Here is a 23,986-nt window from a genome sequence, read left to right as displayed (position 1 = left end):
ATAACTGAGTACATACCATGTGTGTCCTTTTTAACTGGGTTACCTCACTCAGGGTGATAGCTACAAGTTCCTCATTTATAATATCCAGAAGCTGGAAGCAACCCATATATCCCTCAACATAAAATGAAATAGAAATTTACAATAGACAATGTTTACATGCAGATCCATTAGGAGTAATTATCTGGCTAAACATCTATCACCTGTTACATGTCCACAAGTTCACTGAAAGTTTAAAGTGATAACTAAGTTATTAGAGAAATTTTGTATATTTAAGCCCAGTCAATATTTCATCTTCTGTCCTAGCACCTGTGATAAATCCTTAGTTCCCTTTTTATGACCTTTGTTTAATTACTTTATGACCTCTTCGAATGTGCTCTGAGTAGGAGAAAGTTTCGTTACCATATAAAAGCAATTAACTAGTGACAGTTGGGAGATTGGCAAAGTTCTCACTGCCATTTCGACTATCAGAAAAGGACCTAATAGAAGTTGCATTATAAAAGAGCTTAATAGTCACTGATCTAATTTTAGAAAGTCTTACAGAATCACCATTAAGACTTAAGAAGTCATCTATTTGTCTATATACCATCACTGCAAGAGAGTACATCTTTGTAGATCTGCAGGGATCTGCTCAAAGCAGGTGGGATAGTACCTAGTCTTTCTTATGTATGTTTAATAATAACAGAAAAACATATTAATAAGAGAAATCTTTCTAAAAATGAATTCTTCTTTGTCCTAGCTTCATTAGAATGAATCTATCACAGATTATATAATAATCTGAAGCAGAGCATATTAGGAAGATCACCTGTTATTTAATAGCTTGTCTTCTTATGGTTCCTAACAAGTGTTTATTGGTAAAAATAAGAATTACAATCTCGTCATGTCCATTTCAGTCTCTTTTATTTTCTTCATGAAATATTTAATTCTCTCAATAAAACTGTTCCAAAAATATCTCCAAATTTGACAGAAAAAAAGTGCAATATTTAGAGGTTAAGAGTAGTAGGCATGGTGACTAAGTCATGCTTCTGATTTACTGAATAAATTTTCACACTGGATTGGGTAACAAGTAGTTTCCTACCTTATCTCATCAAAGTGTTATAAAATATAGTCAGTTTGAGTAAAGATCATATATTTTGCACTTTGTCTCCAATGATGCTGGCTGGTTTTCTTTCACTCATGAATTCTGTGGTTTAAAACTCAATTCCATCATTTGAAGAAGCATGATCCCATGAAAATGTCTGAGTTTGAGCTGGGAATATAGCCATTTGGTAGAGTACTTATCTAGCACACTTAAAGCCATGAGCTTGATCCCCAGTACCATGTCAACCAGGGAGGAGCAGATGCCTGAGATCTTTAGCACCTGTAAGGCAAAGTGAGGAGGATCTCAAATGTAAGTTTGAAACAAGAATTTAAAAATTAGTTTAATTTTTTAAAGTATGTATATATGTAAGTGTGAGTGCACATGAATACAAATGTTTGGAAGCCAGAGTCACGGGACACCCTAGTACTGGAGTCACCAGCTACTGTAAGCTGCTTGACGTGTGTGCTGGAAACAATTTTATCACCTGGTGATTGTCTGAAATAGAAACAGCTCTTTGTTCTGAGTGACTAAGTGTGAATCTACATAGCTACACTATGTCAAGAACAAGAAACTCACTAGTTCCTACAACAAACAAAACTCTGAAAGTTCCAATATAAAATATTGGTGTTAAATCAGTATTTGAAAATATTCTTTTTCAGAATACCGATATGGCAGGAAATACTGTAAATTCAAAGACATTCTGCATCTACTCCTAGAAATGAACATATTGTTTCCATTTTAAGAATAAAATAAAACTCCATTACATGGTTTTTACTTTAAAAAATCATCAGATAGACACTTTACATTTTCAGGGTTTTTATTTGTACACAATTATGAGAATATTTTTGGTAAAGCCACAAAACATGTCTTTTATTTGTGTGCTCCTAGAAAAAGTGATAATAGATCAGAAACCTAAAGAAGATAAGTGAAACAAATATATGTAGGCTCAGTGTTGAACTAACAACTGGAACTCAGCTCTTTGACACTACTGTAGACCAGACTGTGGTTGGCTTATAGGATGATATGTCCAAAATATAGACCCATTTGCTCCCTTCTCCCACTGGTAATTATTTGCTAGCATGTAACCATAAGCCACCATGTCAAGTGTTTCATTGAATTTTCATGTTTGTTATTAAAAGAAAAAAAATCACCATTATATCCTAAAGAGATAATTAGACATGAAGCCCCCAAACTCCCAATGGGGCAGTTTAAGAAGTTTTGGGAGTAGAGGTATTAAGTTCCTTATGATGGGAGCACTGAGAAGTCCTGGCTTCAGCAAATTACCTCCACTTACCCCCAGGCTAGAAATTCACTTTTCACATATAATATAAATATATAATACACATACAAAAACATTTTAAAAATAGGCTTGCTGACTGAAGAATTTTATTAGAATGGAAAGGAGTGAGACATAGGAGTTTAAAATATCTAAAAATCACAACATATATCTATAAATTTCTCAAGAAGATTTTTCTGTAAGTAAGAAATGACTGGTGTGGGCACTATGTTAAATGTAATGATCTCTTCCTTCCTTCACACTATCAAGTCTCACTTGCTTAAGTGATGCTATGTCTGAAAACAGCAGGACTTGGTAACTGAAAGACGTGTATATGGAAAGCTTGTGTTAATCAAAATTATTAGCAAAACTTGACAACTCAATTTTATTTAACACAAAATGCCTTATAACATTTGCTACTAAATCTGTTTCTAAGTAATGAATATTTTTACAAATAAATGTATCCCAAGAGAAACATAAATTGATTCCATTGGAAATACTGAAAAAAAAGTCTAAAATGGTATTAACATTCATTAACCTGCGCATGCTGTACATACCTTTTTATATGCAAACTGTTTAAGTAAACCTGAGAACATTAATTTAAAAATTTAGGGACAAAGGCATAGGCAGATGCCTCAGTGGTTAATAGCATTTCCTGTACTTGCCAAAGGCTTGCAGCGTGTTCTTGGCATCTAGATTAGTGTTCATATCTGTCGTAAGTGTCACACTCTCTTCTGGCCTGTGCAAGCATCAGATAATTAAAGTGGAAGCATGGTTCTTTAGAATGTCATCTGTGTTGGATGGTGTTTTCTTTGGGCAAACATGGGGAGGATCACTTCACTGGAAGCAACACAGGTAAAAGGCTAAGGCAGACTCATGAATGCACAACGTGCTGTAGCAGACAGGTGAAAAAATGCTCTGCTAAAGCAAGCATGTGAAAGGATTCTTCTCTAATGACATATATTGGCCTGCCTTACATTGCATAGTTGAGCTCCATTTGTTGAGACTCCATAGAGAGAAATGCACCACAAAAACTTCTAGTGGCATGCTGCAATTTCTTGCCATTTCTGGGGACTTGGGCTGATTAAGAAAGTGATATTGGGAAAGTCATCTAAAACAGACTCATGAGCTGAGTAAAAAATGTGCTGAAGCCAGACATGTGGTGGACATGTGGTGATGAGAGGGAAAAGAATTTGAAGGACAGTGACAGAGACAGAGCTTGGCTTACTTGCATAGCTAAATGCTTTTTGCTCTCACATCTTCACTGAATGTTGCTTCACTTGAGAGAGGACCCGGTCCCTTCTTCTGACTTGTTCTTAAGGCCTGGTTACTTCTGCTAGGTCATGCCACCACTGCTGATTCATGTTTGCTATACTGAGTGTGAGGAACTGGACTGCTGGTATATTTGTGAAACGTTTGTGAGTGGATTGAGCTACTGCTGCAGACCTGTGCGCTGCACTACAGATTTCCAGACAACAGAGATGAGACATGCTGCAATGAACCCTTCTAAACAGGTCCACTTCCCCTAATGCTTTCTTTTCCACTACGTCTGGTGGGTGGTACACTAAAAGAGGTTAAAGAACCATCATTAAAAGTAGACTTTAAAAAATTAAACAGAAAATTATGACACATGTACTCATATGTAGGCAAGAAAGTCATGCACATAGAGTAAAATTAAATGCATTTGGACAAGGTTGATAAGACTATTATATCAACATGACTTGAGCTTAGACATTTAAACATAAAATTAAAGCTTATATATGCACCAATTGATATTCCCTTAAATCCCAGTTTCCTGTAGAAAATATTTAAATTATACATATTCATGCATGACAATGTGGATAATTTCTTATACAATGAAGTATATAACATGAATTCAAGGCAGTTTATATTTCTAACTTTCTATAAAATTATTAAACCTTGATTAACTTGAGATAATTATACATATTTATGATGAAAGGCATAACATTTTTACAAGAGTATAAAAAGTACAAACTATTAGATTCATGATATCTTTTATTATTATCATAAGTTTTTGCATAAAATCATTGTATACATTTACTCTAGCTTGAATACCAATTCTCATCCTCATTTAGAAATGCTATAAATCAATTTATAATCTGATGAACAGAAAGTGAGCTCTCCTATATATGTTGTGTCAAAAAATGTAGGAATTTAGCGTCTGGGACAGTGAAATGCTTCAGTGAGTAAAAGAACTTGCCACCATTCTGATGACCTAAATTCAATCTGAGAAAGACTCGCTATTCCATGAGAGAAGCAACTGATTCAAACATATGGTTTTCTGACATCCTCAGAAGTGTGAATGCATGTCACCAGTCACTTGTGGTCTCTCTCTCTCTCTCTCTCTCTTTCTCTCTCTCTCTCTCTCTCTCTCTCTCTCTCTCTCTCTCTCTCTCTCTCTGTGTGTGTGTGTGTGTGTGTGTGTGTGTGTGTGTGTGTGTGCTTACAAACATACACAAAAAGTAATTTAACTTAAAATTATTCTTAAATGACACTCTCTATGGGAAATGTTTATACTATCATCATATGATTATTTTCATTCATCACTATAGATACAAACATTCCTGATTAATTTTGAAGAAAGATTCGTCTTGAGAAACAGAATGAAAAAAATACACTTTTTTCTCATCTTTTGAAAATATTCTAAAGAAGATTTTTTAAAAATAAAGTAGCTTAAGTAAATATCAATTTTCACCAGCTCACCATAGAAATATACCCTGAAGGACACAATATTTCAAAATGTCACTGTGATACCTCCTTTAGCCATCAGATTTCCCTGGTATCATAGAGCCTTTGATCCTGGCCACCACAATACTTAGCTTGCTCAGCCATGCCTTTAACAATTCATTTGGTACTTTAGAAAAGTAGTCAGCAATAATGCATCCAAATTAGGTTGTCAAAGCTAACTGGCAAAGGACCTATTATTACTCTTTCCCAGAGGAAGTGTCATTATTAAGAAACTTGTGTGTGTGTGGCTGTGTGTGTGTGTGTATGTATGTGTGTGTGTGTGTGTGTGTGTGTGTGATGAATCACCAATTATGTGTCTATTGTTGAGTACATTGGGTACAAAGAAGGAGAGGGCATGGTCTTCTCCTAGAGATTCTGGGTACAGTTCATATTCCCTTTATTTACTTTATTTCAGTAAAGTCCACAAAGCTCTTTTAGCAAATGTCAGGTTAGCCATAACTCTGAGATGAAAAGTAAGAATTAAGGGTTTATAGGAGAATTAATATTGCATTGAGCCCCCATAGAGGTGTGGAGTCAAGAGGTAAGAAGTCACTGACTTTAATTACATTGAAACTTTGCCCTCCATAGTTAAATGAACTAATTGGGGGAAAGCCAGAAGACTATGCTTGTTCAAAAAATAACAAGGACTGTGCACTGAAGAACACAATATTTCCCAGATGTTATTTCAGAATATGAATTAAATGCCTAGAATCAATACATCATTTTCTGTGTATTAATGAAAAAAAATGAAATTTCATTTAGTTCATAGTTATGCATTAGTATTCTTTCCTATCAGAGTTTTATTTATGTTATAAATGGAAATACACTTAATTACTATGAATTTGATATATCTTGGATGGGAAGATAATGAAAAGCAAATTTGTAATGAAATCAATTAAATTTACTGATCACTTTCTAAATAAAACATTTCAATTTCACTTGTAAATTTGTTGTGATGAATTTTTATATAGATATGAAGAAATAAATTCTTTATAGTTTTTCAAAAGACAATCCCTCTAATTTTAATGAATCATGAGAAACAATATGTTTGAAAAGTAGTAAAGATCTAGTTAAGGTTAGTCTTTAGATTTCTGTTTTCTTTTTTCATAATTTTACTTTTATTGGATATATTTTATTTATATTTTGAATGTTATACCCTTTCCTAGTATCTGCTCCATAAACGTCTTATCTCACAAGTCCTCCCTCTGATTCTATGAGGGTGCCTTCCCAAACTTCCCACTCTTTCCCACCTCCCTGACCGGGCATTCCCCCACACTGGAATGTCAAGCCTTGACAAACCTAAGGGCTTCTCTTCCCAGTGATGCCCAACAAAGACATCCTCTGCTACATATGCAGCTGGAGCCATAGGATTGTCCATTTCTACTCTTTGGATAGTTGTTTAGTTCCTAAGAGATCTGGTTGGTTGGAATTGTTGTACTTATGGAATTGAAAACCCCTTCAGCTCCTTTAATTCTTTCTCTAACTCCCCCATTTGGGAAACAATTCTCAGTTCAATGGTTGGCTGTGAGCATCGTCCTCTGTATTTGTCATGCTTTGGCAGAGCCTCTCAGAAAACAGTTATATCAGGATTCTGTTAGCATGTATTTCTTGGCATCAGTAATATTGTCTGGGTTTGGTGGCTGAATATAGGCTGCATCTCTGGGTAGGCCAGTCTCCTGATGGCCTTTGCTTCAGTCTCAGCTTCAATCTTCGTCTCTGTATTTTCTCCTGTGGATACTTTTGTTCCCTTATCTGCGAAGGACTGAAGCATCTGCACTTGGGCTTTCTTCTTCTTGAGCTTCATGTTGTCTGTGAATTGTATCTTGGGTAATCTGAGACTTTGGGCTAATATCTACTAATCAGTGAGTACATACCATGTTTGGTTTTTGTTGTTATTGCTGCTGTTGTTGTTGTTTGGGGTTTTTTTTTTTTTTTTTTTTTTTTTGGTTTGTTTGGTTTGATCAAGTTACCTCACTCAGGATATTTTCTAGTGCCATTCACTTGCTCAAGAATTTTGTGAAGTCATTATTTTTAGTAGCTGAGTAGTACTACATTGTGTAAGTGTACCATATTTTCTTGATCAATTCCTCTTTTGAAGGACATCTAGGTTCTTGGCTTCTAGGAACATAGAAGACCATGTATCCATGTTACATATTGGAACATCTTTCCGTTATATTTCCAGGAGTAGTATAGTAGGGTCTTCAAGTAGTACTATGTTGAATTTTCTGAGAAACCACCAGAATGACTTCCAATGTGTTTGTACCAGCTTTCAATCCCAGCAACAATGAGGAGTGTTTCTCTTTCTCCACAGATATTCCAGCATATTCTGTCATCTCACCTGATTTTTTTGTTTTTGTTTTTGTTTTTTTTTTTTTAATCATAGCCATTCTGACTGGTGGGATGAAGAATTTCAGGGTTGTTTTGATTTGCATTTCCCTGATGACTAAGGATGCTGAACATTTTTTAGGTGCTCATTAGTCATTCAATATTCCTCAGTTGAGAATTCTTTTTTTCAACTAAATCAAATTCAGTTTAATTAAAAAGATATTAGCAATGGGAAAATATTTTTCACAGTACAGAATCACACATGCCTTTATATTGTTTGTATAACTGGTGTCTAAGAAATGCAAACAAAATGAAACAAAAAAAAAACAATCATCAAATTTCTTGGATCTGGAATCATGGGTAGATATGAGTCATTTGATGGGGATACTGGGTCCAAACTTGGATACCATAAAGAAAACGGTCAGGTTTAAATTTTATCAAAAAATATATGAGATGATGATACACTATTACTCCTTCTATCTTTTAAAAGAGTTAAAAATCTCCACTATGACAACGTGGTCACTAAAGGGTTCTATGGATTTACATCCTCTGTAAATGAACTGTCTCTATACATTCATATTTTCATAGTTAACACAATACTCTTGTTGAACTAGAATTCATATTTGCTTTTAGTTGTGGTATTTTGATTTCTTGTTTTTTTTTAAATATAAAAACTGATTTTCTTTATTACAGTGTTTGCTAAACTTCCTAAGACTGTGACTCTTCCATATGGCTCCTTGTGTTACATTGATTCTAACCATATTTTTTTCTTTTTTTCTTTATTTATATATTTATTATAAACTTTATTTTAAAAAACAAAGATAAAAGAAAAAATATAACATTTTTTCATAAATGTATACAAATAAATTTTTGTCAGTGCTTGGCTTTATTTTTCTCTCTCTCTCTTTTTTTTTAAAGATTTGATGCTCTGCATTAAGGTCTTACTAGTTACAATGAGCAAAAAATACAGGTAAAACAGGATGCAAACAGGAATTAGTCAATGTTTTCTTTGTGTGTAAAGATTGAGTATAAAGTTTTTTTTTTTTTAAAGGAATTTAATTCTGAGAAAGTTGGTACTACACGCAATTGGCAATACATTAATATAAACATGAATCCTCAGATATCTGCCACTCTGGATTTGGGTACAAACACAGGATAGAAACATAATGGGCAGTAGTTAAAATCCTCTGTGTTCTTTTTTTTTTTTTTTTTTTTTTTTTTTTTCAAACAACTTTATTTTACAAAACAAAGATAAATATACAGATTTTAAATATTTTTTTGCTTAAAATTATACATTTTAGTCAGTACTGTTTTTTTCAGATTTTAAAATAATTTTACATAAAACTATATGAATATATTTTTAGTCAGTACTTGATTTTTTCAAAGGCTTGAAGTATGCATTGAAAACCTAATAGTTACAATCAGTGTAAAATATATGCAAAACAAAATGAAACATGGAAATAGTCAAAGTTTTCTTGTTTTGTAAAAATTTGTTTTTGCTTTGTTTTCTTTATTTCTTGGACTTCACAGAGTCTGTGAGTTGTTTCTGGGGGAGTGCAAGCCTCTGGGGTTAGCATTCCAATATCAGTGACTGCATATTATGTCTGTTCTTTTGTGACTGGGTTATCTCACTCAGGATGATATTCTCTAGATGCAGCCATTTTCTTAAGAATTTGGTCAAGTCATTTTTTCTGGTGGCTGAGTCGTATTCCATTGTGTAAATATACCACAATTTTTGTATCCATTCATCTTCTGAAGGACATCTGGGTTCTTTCCAGCTTCTGGCTATTATAAATAGAGCTGCTATGAACATTGTGGTACATATATCTTTGTTGTGCATTAAAGTGTCTCTGGGGTATATGCTCAGAAGTGGAATAGCTGGGTCTTCAGTTAGTACTATATCCAATTTTCTGAGGTATCGCCAGACTGATTTCCAGAGTGGTTGTATTAGTTTGCAACCCCACCAACAGTGGAGAAGTGTTCCTCTTTCTCTACAACCTCGAAAGCATCTGCTGTCATCTGAGTTTTGGAACTGGGCCAATCTGACTGGTGTGAGGAGGAATCTCAGGGTTGTTTTGATTTGCATTTTCCTGATGGCTAAGGATGTGGAGCACTTCCTCAGATGTTTCTCAGCCTTTCAATATTCCTCAATTGAGAATGTTTTGTTTAGCTCTGTACCCCATTTTTAATAGAGCTCTTTGATTCTCTGGAGTCTAGCTTTTTGAGTTCTTTGTATACTTGGATATTAGGCCTCTATCTGATGTGGAATTGGGAAAGATCTTTCCGATTCTGTTTGCTGCCATTTTGTTTTCTTGACAATTTCCTTAGTCTTACAGAAACTTTGCAATCTCATTAAGTCCCATTGGTTAATCTATGACCTTAGAGCTTGAGCCATTGGTGTTTTGTTCAGGAAATTTTCTCCTGTGCCAATATGTTCTAAGGTTTTCCTTACTTTCTCATCTAATAGTTTTAGTGTATCTGGTTGAATGTGGAGATCTTTGATCCACTTACACTTGAGCTTTGTACAAGGAGATAAGAACAGGTCTATTTTTATACTTTTGCATGCCGAGTGCCAGTTGGACCAGCACCATTTGTTGAATAGGCTGTCCTATTTCCATTGAATGTTTACAGCTCCTTTGTCAAAAATCAGGTGACCAAATACATGAGGGCTCATTTCCAGATCTTCTATTCTATTCCATTGATCCACATGCCTATTTATGTAGCAGTACCATGCAGTTTTCAGCACAATTGCCTTGTAATATAGCTTGAGGTATGGGATAGTGATTCCCGCAGATGTTTCTTTTTTTTTTTCTTTTTTTTTTTTTTTTTTGTTGAGGATGGATTTTGCAATTCTAGGTCTTTTGTTATTCCATATGAAATTGCACATTGATCTTTCCAAATCCTTGAAGAACTGGGTTGGAATTTTGATGGGGATTGCATTGAATCTGTAGATTGCTTTTGGTAGGATGGCCATTTTTGATATGTTGATCTTTCCAATCTATGATCATGGGAGTTCTTTCCATTTTCTGAGATCCTCCTCAATTTCTTTCTTTAGAGGTTTGAAGTTCTTGTCCTAGAGATCCTTCACTTGCTTAGTTAGAGTCACACCAAGGTATTTCATAGTTTTTGTGATGATTGTGAAGGGTACCTTTTCCCTAATTTCTTTCTGCACATGTTTGTCCTTTGAGTATAGGAAGGCTACTGATTTCTTTGAGTTAATTTTGTATCCAGCCACTTTGCTGAACTTGTTTATCAGCTGTAGGAATTCTCTGGTAGAATTTCTGAAGTCACTAAAGTACACTATCATGTCATCGGCAAAGAGTGATGTTTTGATCTCTTCCTTTCCGATTTGTATCCCCTTGATCTACTTTTGCTGTCTAATTGTTCCAGCCAGGACTTCCAGTACTATGTTGAATAGGTAGGGGGAGAGTGGGCAGCCTTGTCGAGTCCCTGATTTTAGTGCGATTGCTTCAAGTTTCTTGTCATTAAGTTTGATGTTGGCTGTTGGTTTGCTGTATATTTCTTTTATTTTGTTAAGGTATGGACCTTGGATTTCTGTTCTTTCCAGGACTTTTAACATGAAGGGGTGTAGAATTTTGTCAAATGCTTTCTCAGCATCTAGTAAGATGACCTTGTGATTTTGATCTTTGAGTTTGTTTATATGGTGGATTACATTGATGGATTTCCTTATATTAAACCATCCCTGCATCCCAGGAATGAAGTCTACTTGGTCATGATGAATGATCGTTTTGGTGTGTTCTTGGATTCTGTTTGCAAGGATTTTGTTGAGTATTTTTGCATCAATGTTCATAAGTGAGATTGGTCTGAAGTTCTCTTTCCTTTAGTGTCTTTGTGTGGTTTAGGTACAAGGGTTATTGTAGCCTCAAAAACAGAGTTAGGTAGTATTCCACCTGATTCTACCTTTTGGAATAGTTTGGAGAGTATTGGTGTTATATCCCCAATAAATGTCTGATAAAATTCTGCACTGAAGCCGTCTGGACCTGGGCTTTTTTTAGTTGGTAGGCCTTTGGTGATTTATTCTATTTCTTTAGGTGTTATAAGGTTATTTAGATGGTTTACTTGGTTCTGTTTTAACATTAGGATCTTGTATCTGTCTAGGAATTTGTCCATTTCCTCCAGATTTTCCAATTTTGTGGAGTATAAGTTTTTGTAGTAGGATCTGATGATTTCTTGAATTTCCTCAGTTTCAGTTGTTATGTCCCCACTTTTATTTCTGATATTGTTAATTTGTATTCTTTCTCTTTGCCCTCTAGTTAGTCTGGCTAGGGGTTTATCAATATTTTTGTTTTTCTCAAAGAACCAACTCTTGGTTTTGTTGATTTTTTAAATGGTTCTTTTTGATTCTATTTGGTCTATTTCTGCCCTAATTTTCATTATTTCTTGCCGTCTACTCTTTTTGGGTATATCTGCTTCCTTTTGTTCTAGGGCTTTTAGCTGTGCTGTCAGGTTGCTGATGTAAGCTCTCTCCAGTTTCTTTTTGGAAGTACTTAAAGCTATGAGTTTTCCTCTCAGTACTGCTTTCATTGCCTCCTATAGGTTTGGGTATGTTGTGTTTTCGTTTTCATTGAATTCTAGAAAATCCTTAATTCCTTTTTTTATTTTTTCTTTGACCCTGCTATCATTTAACATAGCGTTGTTTATTTTCCATGTGTATGTGGGCTACTTGTTTTCTTTGTTGTTGTAAAAGATCAGCTGTTGACAATGGTGATCTGAGAGGATGCATGGGAGTATTTCAATCTTCTTAAATCGATTGAGGCTCACTCTGTGTCAAATTATGTGGTCAATTTTCGAGAAGGTGCCATGGGGGGTTGAGAAGAAGTTATATTCTTTTACTTTAGGATAATATGTTCTGTATATATCTATTAATTCTATATGTTTCAAAGTCTCTGGTAGTTTTGCAGTGTCTTTGTTCAGTTTCTGTTTCCATGATCTTTCCATTGGTGAGAGTGGAGTATTAAACTCTCCCACTATTATTGTGTGGGTTGAAATGTATTTTTTGAGCTTTAGTAGGGTTTCTTTTATGAATGTGGGTGCTTTTTTTTTTGCAGGTTTAATCTTTTATTTATTTATTTTAAATGACTTTATTTTCCAAAACAAAGATAAATGTACATATTTTAAACATTTTTTGCTTAAAATTATACATTTTTGACAGTACTGTTTTTTCAGATATTAAAATAATTTTTACATCAAACTCCGTGAATATATTTTTTAGTCAGTACTTGATTTTTTCAAGGGCTTGAGAGTATGCATTGAAAACCTAACAGTTACAATGAGCGTAAAGTACATGCAAAACAAAACGCAACATGCTAACCTCAGAGGGTGCTTTTTTATTAGGAGCATATATGTTAAGGATTGAGAGTTCCTCCTGACAGATTTCCCCGGTAATGAGTAAAAAGTGTCCTTCCTTATCTTTTTTGATAACTTTTGGTTGGAAATTTACTTTATTCGATATTAGAATAGCCACTCCTGCTTGCTTCTTGGAGCTGTTTGCTTGAAAGTTTTTCTCCCACCCTTTTACTCTGAGATAATGTCTGTCTTTGTCTCTGAGATGAGTTTCCTGTATGCAGCAAAAGGCTGTATTTGTTTATGTATCCAGTCTGATAGCCTATGTCTCTTTATTGGGAAGTTGAGTCCATTTATGTTAATAGATATCAAGGAATAGTTGTTTCTGTTTCCTGCCATTATTGCTTTTGTGGGTTGAGTTGTCTGTGACTTTTTCTTCTTTTAGTTTTCTTGTTTAGGAGTTTTCTTGTTTTTACTAGTCTGTATTTTCCCTCATTGTATTGAGTTTTCCACCTATAATTCGTTGTAGTGCTGGGTTTGTGCTCAGATATTGTGTAAATTTTGATTTGTCTTGAAATATCTTCATCTCTCCATCGATGGTGATTGATAGTTTTGATGGGTATAGCAGCTTGTGCTGGCCCTTGTGCTCTCTTAAGGAGTGCATGATGCCTGTCCAGGCTCTTCTAGGTTTCATAGTCTCTGTTGAGAAATCGGGTGTGAGTCTGATTGGCCTGCATTTATATGTTACCTGACCTTGTTCCCTTACTGCTTTTAGTATTCTTTCTTTACTTTGGGCACTTGATGTTTTTACTATTATGTTTCGGGAGGTTTTTTTTTTTTTTTTTTTTTTTTTTTTTTTTTTTTTTTTTTCATCCAACCTATTTGGAGTTCTGAAGGCTTCTTTTATGCTCATGGTCATCTCATTCTTGAGGGTAGGATGTTTTCTTCTATGATTTTGTAGAAAATATTTACTATGCCTCTTAGTTGATACTCTTCTCCCTCTTCTATTCCTATTATCCTTAGGTTCGGTCTTCTCATTGTGTCCTGGATTTCCTGGACATTTTAAGGTTTTACTAGTTACAATGAGCAAAAAAATACATGTAAAAGAGGATGCAACCAGGAATTAGTCAATGTTTTCCTTGTGTGTAAGAAATGAGCATAATATCTTTTTGTTTCTTTTATTTTTTTTTCTTGAGCTTTACATAATCTGTGAATTGTTTCTGAGGCAGTTTGAGCCTCTGGGGTTAGCATCCCACCATCAGTGACTGCATATTATGTCTGTTCCTTTGTGACTGGGTTATCTCACTCAGGATGATAAGACAGGATTTCTATGCAAAGACAATGAGCTTTTAAAACTCAGTATGTGTACAGGTTGGCCTCAAAATCTGAAGGTTATTCTTGCAACTGCCTCCTAAATGTCTTTAATGTGTGATCTGTCATGTTTTCAGAGATGACATTGCTGTCCAAAGGCTTTACAACATTCATTACATTTATAAGGCTTCTCTCCAATATGTGAATTTGGAGAATTTCTCTCCAAAATTCTCTTTTATGTATTTGAAAATATTGCTGACTTGCAAGGTTTACTATTTTTATTTAGCTCTATCCCCAAGTTTTAATAGGGTTATTTGGTTCTCTGGTCACTAACTTCTTGTGTTCTTTATATATTGTATATATTAGCCCTCTGTTGGATGTAGGAATGGCAAAGATCTTTTCCTATTCTGGTGGTTGCTGTTTTATTCTAATGGCAGCATCCTTCACCTTACGTGTTTACAGAAGCTTTGTAATTTCATGAGGCACCAATTGTCTATTCTTTACCTTAGAGCATAAGCCAGTGGTGTTCCATTCAGGAAAATTTCCCCAGTGTCCTGTGTTCTAGGCTCTCCCCTACTTTCTATTCCATTAGTTTGAGTGCATTTGGTTTTATGTGGCAATCCTTGATCACTTGATCCACCTCGTCTTGAGAGTTGTACAGGGTGATAAGAGTGAATTGATTTGCATTCTTCTACATGCTGAGCACCAGTGGGATCAGCACCATTTATTGAAAATGTTATCTTTTTACAACTAGATAGTTTTAGCTCCTTTGCCAATCGTCAAATGACCATCGGTGTGTGGGTTCATTTTTGGGTCTTCAATTCTATTTTATTGATCTACCTGCCTGTCTCTTTACCAATACCATATAGTTTTTTATCACTATTACTTTGTAATACCGCTTGTGCTTAGTTTTTATTGTATCTCTAAGGCATGTGTAGCTTGAAAGTCTGCATCATGTATAGTAGTGCCTTGCAACAGTTCCAGACACGTGTGATATGCTTCCCAAGTGGCAGATCCAAGAGTTCTACATATACTCATTCTATCTCAAGGTTAAGGACATTCCAGACATGCCATGGCAATATACAATAGGAATTCACACTGAGAATCAATAAGCACAGTGGTAAGTCCTGCCAGAATAAAATAATCAATGCATCTAGAGCTCTAGAATTTCAACAAGTGTTTACAATAGTCAAAGTAGTATGCATTTTAACATCACTAAGAACAGTGAGGCTGTAGCATTTATATTTTCTAGGTTCTAATCCTCTCTCCCACACTGCCTTTATGTTACAACTTTGAATCCATAGCATCTGTGAAATATAACAGCATAGACACAAGTTAAGGAGACGGAACAGATTTGCAGTTCCTCACACAGCCCCCTCCCCACAACACTAGCTATCAACTTGCCTGGTGTCTTCTTATACATTTTATTTGAAGAACTCTGAAAGTTTTCTCTTTCAAAGAATGTTTATACAATTAAAACATATTATGTTGTCTTGAAATATTTGTTTACATTTAATTATATTCCCATGTTTTCTCTTCCCTCACTCTGCCTAGAAAGTGAATGAGGTATCTAGTGGCTTCATTATTCATTTGTTTGAGTTTTAAACCTTTCAGTATAATTACACTACCAGATGTATACATCCTTTCTTCTGCCTTATCTCCTCACAATAAATAGCTTCTTTAATTTTCCATTAAACCAGTTTCATTATGTGGAAAGGACTGCTCCACTATACTCTCCAAGTCTCAATATTCAAACCAGCAAATTCCTGAATCCTTTTGGTAAACACATATGGTATAACTTCTTTTGACATCTGAAGCAAAATTTAGATGTGTCCATGCAGGCTTAATAGGAAAATAAATAAATAAATCTTGTAATAAGGTGTCTATGTGGAGTCTAACATAATGAGTATCCTTCTTTGGTTTGGGGTGTAATTTGGTTTGCTGTCTGCAGATGAACATTTACTTTTAACTGTTATACACAAAGTAGCCTACAGATTGAGGTATGTTTCATTTCCTGAATTAAATGTTCCAAATTAGAAGTTTCAGCAATTTTGATTCCATGTTAAAAATAAGAGATTTGGAATCCTTTTAATGGACATGTACTGTGTGTTTTACCTCTCTGGTATAGCTTAGAGTAGCCTGGGTGTCTATTCTAGAGCAAGACATAACTAATATTAGGTTCATTATAGAGACACAATGTGATTTGATCTGTGGTCACTCATGTGAAAAAACGACATTAGAACTATAAAAACTGCCATTATTTAAAGATTTGAGTGATTAAGTTCTGTGCTCTTAAAGGATGTTGGTTTCCAAACTTATATACATTGCCCGTGCTATTTTTCTTATCTATGTCAAAGCAAAGTTCATGAACCTCAGGACTAAGTGAAAAATACTTTCGGTTGCTCTGTGAACAGCCACTTAAACCCTATCAAGCCTTCATTTTCCTGGGTAAGCTTCTAAATATATCAATACTTGCTTGAGGCTCTCTGGAAGAAGACATTAAGAAAGTCAACAGTGTATAGTATCAAATCTTTAAAATTTATCAAGTATTCATATAATCAGGAAGAAAACATTGTAGGAAGAATGGAAACATTAAAAAAAACAGTTAAACAATGATACAATTTCACAAGTAAGAAATCCAAAACTTACTTATAGTTTTCATCACCTATAAAAAGAGATTATCATGAATTTTCACACTTGCTAAAAAATAGTTGTTGACCTTTCATTAATGTAAAATGGGTATTTACTAATACAGTTATTATTAAACAATAGCAACATTAAAATAGCTGTTTCACATCAACACACAACCTCTACCCTTTTCAAACTTCCGTGTGGTCTCAGTATATCTGTGGCCAACATCCATCCCAGTGGGAATGGTTGATCTTTAATAGACTGTAATTAAATTTAAACTCTGAGCTTTACAAGTGACTTTGACAAAATAGAAAGCCGAGGATGAATCGTGGTATTACTATCTTCCTGTTAAATGAGAAATAGAGTCAGTGTTAACTAGAATAGGATCTTTAATAACTAAAACATCTTGTGTTAGACAGCATGATTATCACTAAGCATGTTTTCCCTAGTATTTCAATTTTGGCCATTCCTAATTAGCAAAGCATACAATAAAAGGGAACATAATCGGTTTTCTTCTAGTCTTACTGTTCTGGTTGCTTTCACTGGCTAATCTTCAATGTACGAGTGTACGTCAGAAAGGGTTAGAGCATTCTAACTATATCTGAAAAGTGTGGTCTGCTCTTTTATTGTTTCAATAGTTTTATATCCAAACTTTTTTTATACCAAGGGAGCAGCATTTGTCTTTGATACTGCCCATGTGGTACCTTAAGGGCCTTGAAATCATTCACAGCCCTTAAAGGCAAGAACTTGATTACCTCTAACTTTTTTCAATAACGCATTGTGAAAAGTATATTGGAGGAATTCTCTCCCTGGAAGAGGTCATTTAGAGCATATAGACACTCATTACCAAAAGTTGTTTGAAGAATTTATTGCTTTATACATGGTTAACTTCCTTTTTTCAATTTTTTTTACTGGTTACTGCATTTATTTATATTTCAAATGTTACCCCCTTCCTGGCTTTGTTTCCAAAAACTCCCTATTCCACCCCCTGCTTCTATGAGTGCGCACCCTCTCACATATACACCTACTTCCACCTTATTGCACTAGCTTTGCCCTATGGTGGGGAATCAAGCCTTCATAGGACAGAATATCTCCTTTCTTATTGAGGCCAGACAAGGCCTACCACTGCTACATATGCAGCTGTAGCAATGAGTCTCTCTATGTATACTCTTTGATTGGTGGTTTAGTTCATGGAATCTCTGGGGAGTCTGCTTTGTTGATGTTGCTGTCCTTCATATGGGGTTGCAAAACCCTTCATCTCCTACAGTCCTTCCCCTAAATCCTCTATTGGAGTCCCTGTGCTCAGTGTGATAGTTGGCTACAAGCATCCTCATCTGTGATAAATATCTCACTTAAAGATATTTACATTTCTTTGCCAATAAAGCTTCTTCTAACTAAAGTGTCTAGAATGTGTCCAAGTTGTGTTGTTGGAAATTGACTCTTCAATTTCTGCCTTTCCTATTTGATTTACTATCGGTTACATATTAGCAGGATCTCCATTTTCCTTATTGTTAAGCTTCCATACTTGTTTCCAGAATCATGACATTTGTACTTGTACTTCTTAGGTAAAATGAGATTTATCTTCTTATTTTGCAGTCTGTTTTCTGTCCATCAGAGCACAACGATCTTCTGAAACTCAGACTAACTTGACTTGTAAAACAAGGCTTTCTGAAACTGGCCGATCATAATGGAATGGCTCAAAAAAACTTGATAACTCTGTGTTTATGCTAAATGACTAATTGTGAAAATTTTTATTGAAGCTTTGCTTGCAAATGGCATGAAGAAACTATAAGAACTCTGGTGCTATGTCTCACCCTCTGCTCTCCTCATACTCCAGTGCAGAACAAATTAGTTTGCTGCAATAAACTTATTTTCTTGAAATCCTGCTGTCTTGATAGTGTTTGAATCTCAGCTCTAACACTACAATGGTACTATAACCAATATTCTCACTATACAGGATACTGATTTGTATTCTTCCTGATATTTCTTCATTGTATTCTTTCCTGATATTCTTCCTGATATTATTCTTGTAGAATATTTGCAATCTTATTTTCTTCCTTTCTGGAGAGTTTGGATTGCCTTGGAGGTTCTTGATAACCTATTTATCTTGAACCCGTGCTATTGACCTGTAGAGCAGATATTACTTCTCATAGCCTGGAATTTTGTTGGAAGAGGTTTAACTGGATCTGAGACTGTTCTTACACCAGTAGCAAACTGATACTCCACTATGGAAACAGTACTGCACACGCTCGGTATACCTATCAGAAATCCTTCAACAGCTTGGAAAGAAAATGGAAAAATCTCAGAGACAGAAGAGTGGATGGGTTATCAGTTCTTTACAGATCTCTTGATGTACAGACCATATGACCTTTCTTTCCAGTCCATACACAGTGTGAACAGAAACCCGAACAATGAAGGAAGGAAGAACATGTCTGCAGCCTTTGTGTGTGTGTCATTCTTGTTATAGATGATGACTTCTATGAAATTATGAATTTTCACACTTTTATTTACATATTTGTGATAAAGTTGATGCCAATGTTTTTGTAAAACCTCTGCTAAATGTCATATGCAAAATAAGTAAAAAAAAAAAAGAAAGAAAGAAAGAGGGAAAGAAAAAAGTAAAGGAAGGAAGGAAGGAAAAAGGAAGGAAAGAAAAAGGAAGGAAGGAAGGGAGGAAGAAAGGAAGAAAGGAAGGAAGGAATGAAGGAAGAAAGGAAGGGAGGAAGGATGGCAGAAAGACCACCTCTGTAACATTTCATGAGATCATGGACTGGTCTGTAAGCTTTTTTACCATTCGTTCATATGGTAGCATTTTTTTTTTTTTTTTTTTTTTTGGTCTAGTATGAGAAATCTTCCTGAATTATACAAAAGTCATTCATGTCTATATGAGCACAAATCCTGTAGTTCATTGTCTTACATTCTAAATTGCTACATACTGATAAGCATTAAAGGTTATGTTTTTCAATTAATGTATTTTATTATTTGTGTTGAATCCTATACCATTACCTGCATTCCTTGTTCACATTGCCCACACTTTTTATTATTTTGTATAAAAATACTGAATACATTCACCAAACATTCTAATAAATGTTATAGAACATCAAACACTGGTTTATCCTATTTAAAAATTAAATGTGACATAGGACAGAATATTCATATTAAGTTGTCTGAATGAGATTTAAAATGTTAACTGAGAAATGAAATGAAATTATTGCTAGTGACAGCTATGTAACTCTATGCGCAAATTTCCCCCCTTCTCTCTCTCTTTGTATGTGTGTGTGTGTATGTGTATGTGTGTGTGTGTGTGTGTGTGTGTGTGTGTGTGTGTGTGTGTGTGTTTGAATCTAAAATTGCAAACAGAGGCCATATATACCACATTTAGGAAGCCTATGCGGTTTTTCATTCAAAATCTCTCATTGGCCTGGAACTTGCCAAATAGACTAGACCAATGCACTACAGGTTCTGTATGTATCTACTTCAGCAAGAGACAGATAATATTGCCCAGATGTTCTGTTATTGTTATTTGATTAATCATTTCTATACTGTGAATTTGGGGAGATGCAATATATGTCAGAATTACTACAAAACAGAACTTTTGACTATGCTTTAGCCAACTTATCTAGTCTTTCCTTTCTGAGTAACACACACCATTTCTAAACTTTGATTTTTCTAGACAAAGAAATTTCACTTATAATTAATTTATATTAACCTATCTACATATAGTGTATATTGATCAATGAAGGAACATGTTTTATATTTTAAGTATGAGACAAATTAGAGATATGTTAGATGGAATCTTCTTTCCTCACTATAATTTTTCTTCATGACAAACTACATACTCAGCAACTGGTAATTTTATTTACATTTTTATTATCATATAACTTAACATGTATGCATTATATTATATATATTATACATGCGTAAAATTTATGTGAGCAGAAATATCAATTTTACTACATAACTTTATATTTTAGTGAAAATTCTGTGGTTCATTTACATGTACACTGATTTAGATACATCATGCAGAAACACATCAAAAGGCACTATACATAAATATAAATATATATTTGTAAATATCTTAAAGGAAGATATTTACATATATCCTCTACATATCGGTGTCTTGTCTTTTTACTATTCCTTATCAAGTAAAATTCTACAAAAGAAACTTCATTTTTCTTTGTACTCCAGTTTGATTAAACATTTTATTTTGAATATATCTAGAGGAAACCATAGGTTATTTTATGAAGGTCACCTAAATTATACTAAGCAAATTAAATTAATTGATGAATGTTGACTGAGTATTTCTGTATGATTAAGAACTTCATTGTAATTATCTGTATTATAATTATGATTATGAACTAAACATTGACCCTTTGTTATATTAAGTGATCATTTTAGGCACTCATAGCTCATAGAATAGCAAGCCACCCAGTTATCTTCTGCAATTACTACACAGGTCAATGTCACTAACCTTAGGACAACCAACAATAAGGACAAACTACTTCAAAGCTTCCTTCTGATGAGAAGAACATTATCTTTAAGTTTTGTAAGTATACTGAGAAGGACACTTATAAGCTTTTGCCACTTGACTAACATTAAAATTTTAAATGAAGTGATTTATATATCATCTTAATTTTCCAACTAGGTAATTATTGCAAATAGTTTCCTTGGTTATGGAGAAGCAGATTATCACTATATTAATTTTATTAATTAAAGAATATAATTGTTATTTTTGTTATTCTTTGTGGTGAATTAAATTCTTTAAATTCTTCACCAACATAATATTTTTATTGATTATGTGTGAATTCCACAGCATGCAGGCTAATTCCATACTCTCCCCTGGTTGGCCCCTGAACCCTGGTAACCTCTTTCAACAAAAAGAAGAAAAAACATGTCCAATTTGAGTTACCCATATACTCAGTGGAGCATGGTCAAACTCCTGGTTGCCAGCCACTCACAGAAAACTGAAAACTTCCTCACCTTCTGTGTTTTCCAGAATCCATAAGTTATGCAGTTCTATTCCCATATTCCTGTTCTAAAAAGACACAATTTGGGCACAAACATTGAAAATCTAAAGAACTGATGTTATACCTTTTATAGAACTAATAATAACAAGTTATTTTTAGCGATATGTGTGTGTATGTGTGTGTGTGTGTGTGTGCATCTCTGTTTATTCTGTCAAAGAAAGAAGACTTGTTTTACAATTGCTATAGACTGTGTGTGTCTTGCTGAAGTAAAGATATATATTACTAATTAATTACTAATTATTAGCTATAATCAATTACTAATCAGCTAGCTAATATGATGCCATTTCAATGAGAGGTACTTATGGGTATAGATAATCTCAGGTGAGTAAAACCCTCGGGATAAGATGTTCCAAACAATGATCAGAATGAGTAATGCTTATATCTCCATCTAATCTTCTAATACCAATGTTCAAAGATACTTCACAGTATATACTTGAATATTGAAATCCTGAGATGATGTTTCATTAGATTAAGATCGTTTGTTTTCCATGTCAGGGCTACATTTGATACATGGTAATAATCACCTAGAAAGTACTGAGAAACCATTACTTTGAACTATCCCTTCACCATAAAGCAGTAAATCTTTTTTTTTTTTTTTTTTTTTTTTTTGAAAATAAGATTTTAAATAACTGACAATCTACTATTGATCCAAGGCTGAAAATTCATTTACAATTGGAAAAACATCAACATCCATTACTTTAAGAATATAACAGAATGCATATAAGAAGTGTCTTCTTTGTCCTCTAACCACAGCATTGGATTTATCCCCAACACAATAGAGAAAACATACTGAATGCTTAATACATGTCTTATCCTGTTTGAAATCTGAAATTCTGTATATAAAATAACCAGTATTAGTCTGTAAGATTACAAAGTGCTAATAATTTCTAGAAACCCCTGTGTTCAAGCTTTGCCTCATTTCGGATAAAATTTACCAGCTGCAACTGCTTACATAATTGAGGAGAAAAATATTCAGATAAATAAAAGCATTTCATTTGTGTATGCATGAATAAATACCGAAGACTGCTGTCTCTATCACGTGACTGGGATTTTGTTCCTGTGAATGAGATCTTATTAATGATATTATTGTTTGTACAAAGCAATTATAAATGTAATTAAAATTTCATCAAATAAATGTTGACTACAAGTAAAAACTCTGTTATTCTGTTCACTTATAAACCAGTAAGCTATCAAGAACTAAATTACAAATTAAGAGCAGATTGCTGCTCGATAATGACTGGTTATTAATATACTATTATGTAAAAACATTTTTTTATCCTTCAGGTATTTTCTAACTAGGTAGATTTACATTTTAATTATACTGTTTCTTTTTATATGACATAAATATTAAATTTAATTTAAATAAATTTGTAAATATGATAGTGTTAAAAGTACAGAGTATTCACATTGGAGTCTCCTTAACGTCCAACTCTCCTGTGAGTCACTCATTTGTTTCAAAACACCAAACTCCATACCATCACACTAAATCTTAACCTGATATAGACTGATTGCTGCCCAAGAATCCATGCCAATATAACTGTTATGAATCAAATATAACTCTTCATGATTGTAGAATGTGCCAAAGCTCTTAGGACCCACAGGTTGAAACCCACTGTTCTAGATTAACATAATATGGGTTCATTATTCACAGTATTTCTCAAGGTTCAACAGAGAGAACAGCATAAATAGATCCAAACAAATATTTGAAGTCTGGCTTTGACTCCTGTTTCCTTCCCAGGCTCCATCTGACTTGTACACTGCCTGAACCAGACCCAAGTACAATTATGCTTCTCCATTCTGATGCAGGCCCAGTATCATGTGTATCTTGTTCTTGAATGAGCTTGACTATTATTTTTATTTTAAACAAAATTGAAAATTAGGGTGTTTAAAGGTAGTGATCCAAATGTGATTACCTTCGCAGATTTGAGGAAAAGTTTGCAAGTCTGGATTTAAGACAAACCTGAGGTTTCTCAGACATAAACTGTGTGAAATACATCATTCTACAGTCAATTTTCTTGAATTTATTTTTACACTTTTTTGAACAAAATGAGAGAAAACGGTAAATTGATTCTCCTGTGTGAAAGACATGTGAAGAAAGTGAATAGAAGTTAGAAAATAACTTAAATAAAAGGGAACTTCTTATTCAGAACACATGTTCCAAGGGATGATGGATTTCAAAAGACAGCAAATAGGTGTAACTGAGCAGAAGCTTAGTGTAGGTGCAGGAAATGCCCATAATTCAGTTAGGTCTGCCTGTCTGGAACGTTTTGTGTGAAGCTAGAGCAA

The sequence above is a fragment of the Micromys minutus genome (assembly GCF_963924665.1).
Source record: "Micromys minutus genome assembly, chromosome: 7".
Taxonomy (NCBI): domain Eukaryota; kingdom Metazoa; phylum Chordata; class Mammalia; order Rodentia; family Muridae; genus Micromys; species Micromys minutus.
The sequence above is the reverse complement of the archived record's forward strand: the minus strand, read 5'-3'. Positions refer to the sequence as shown.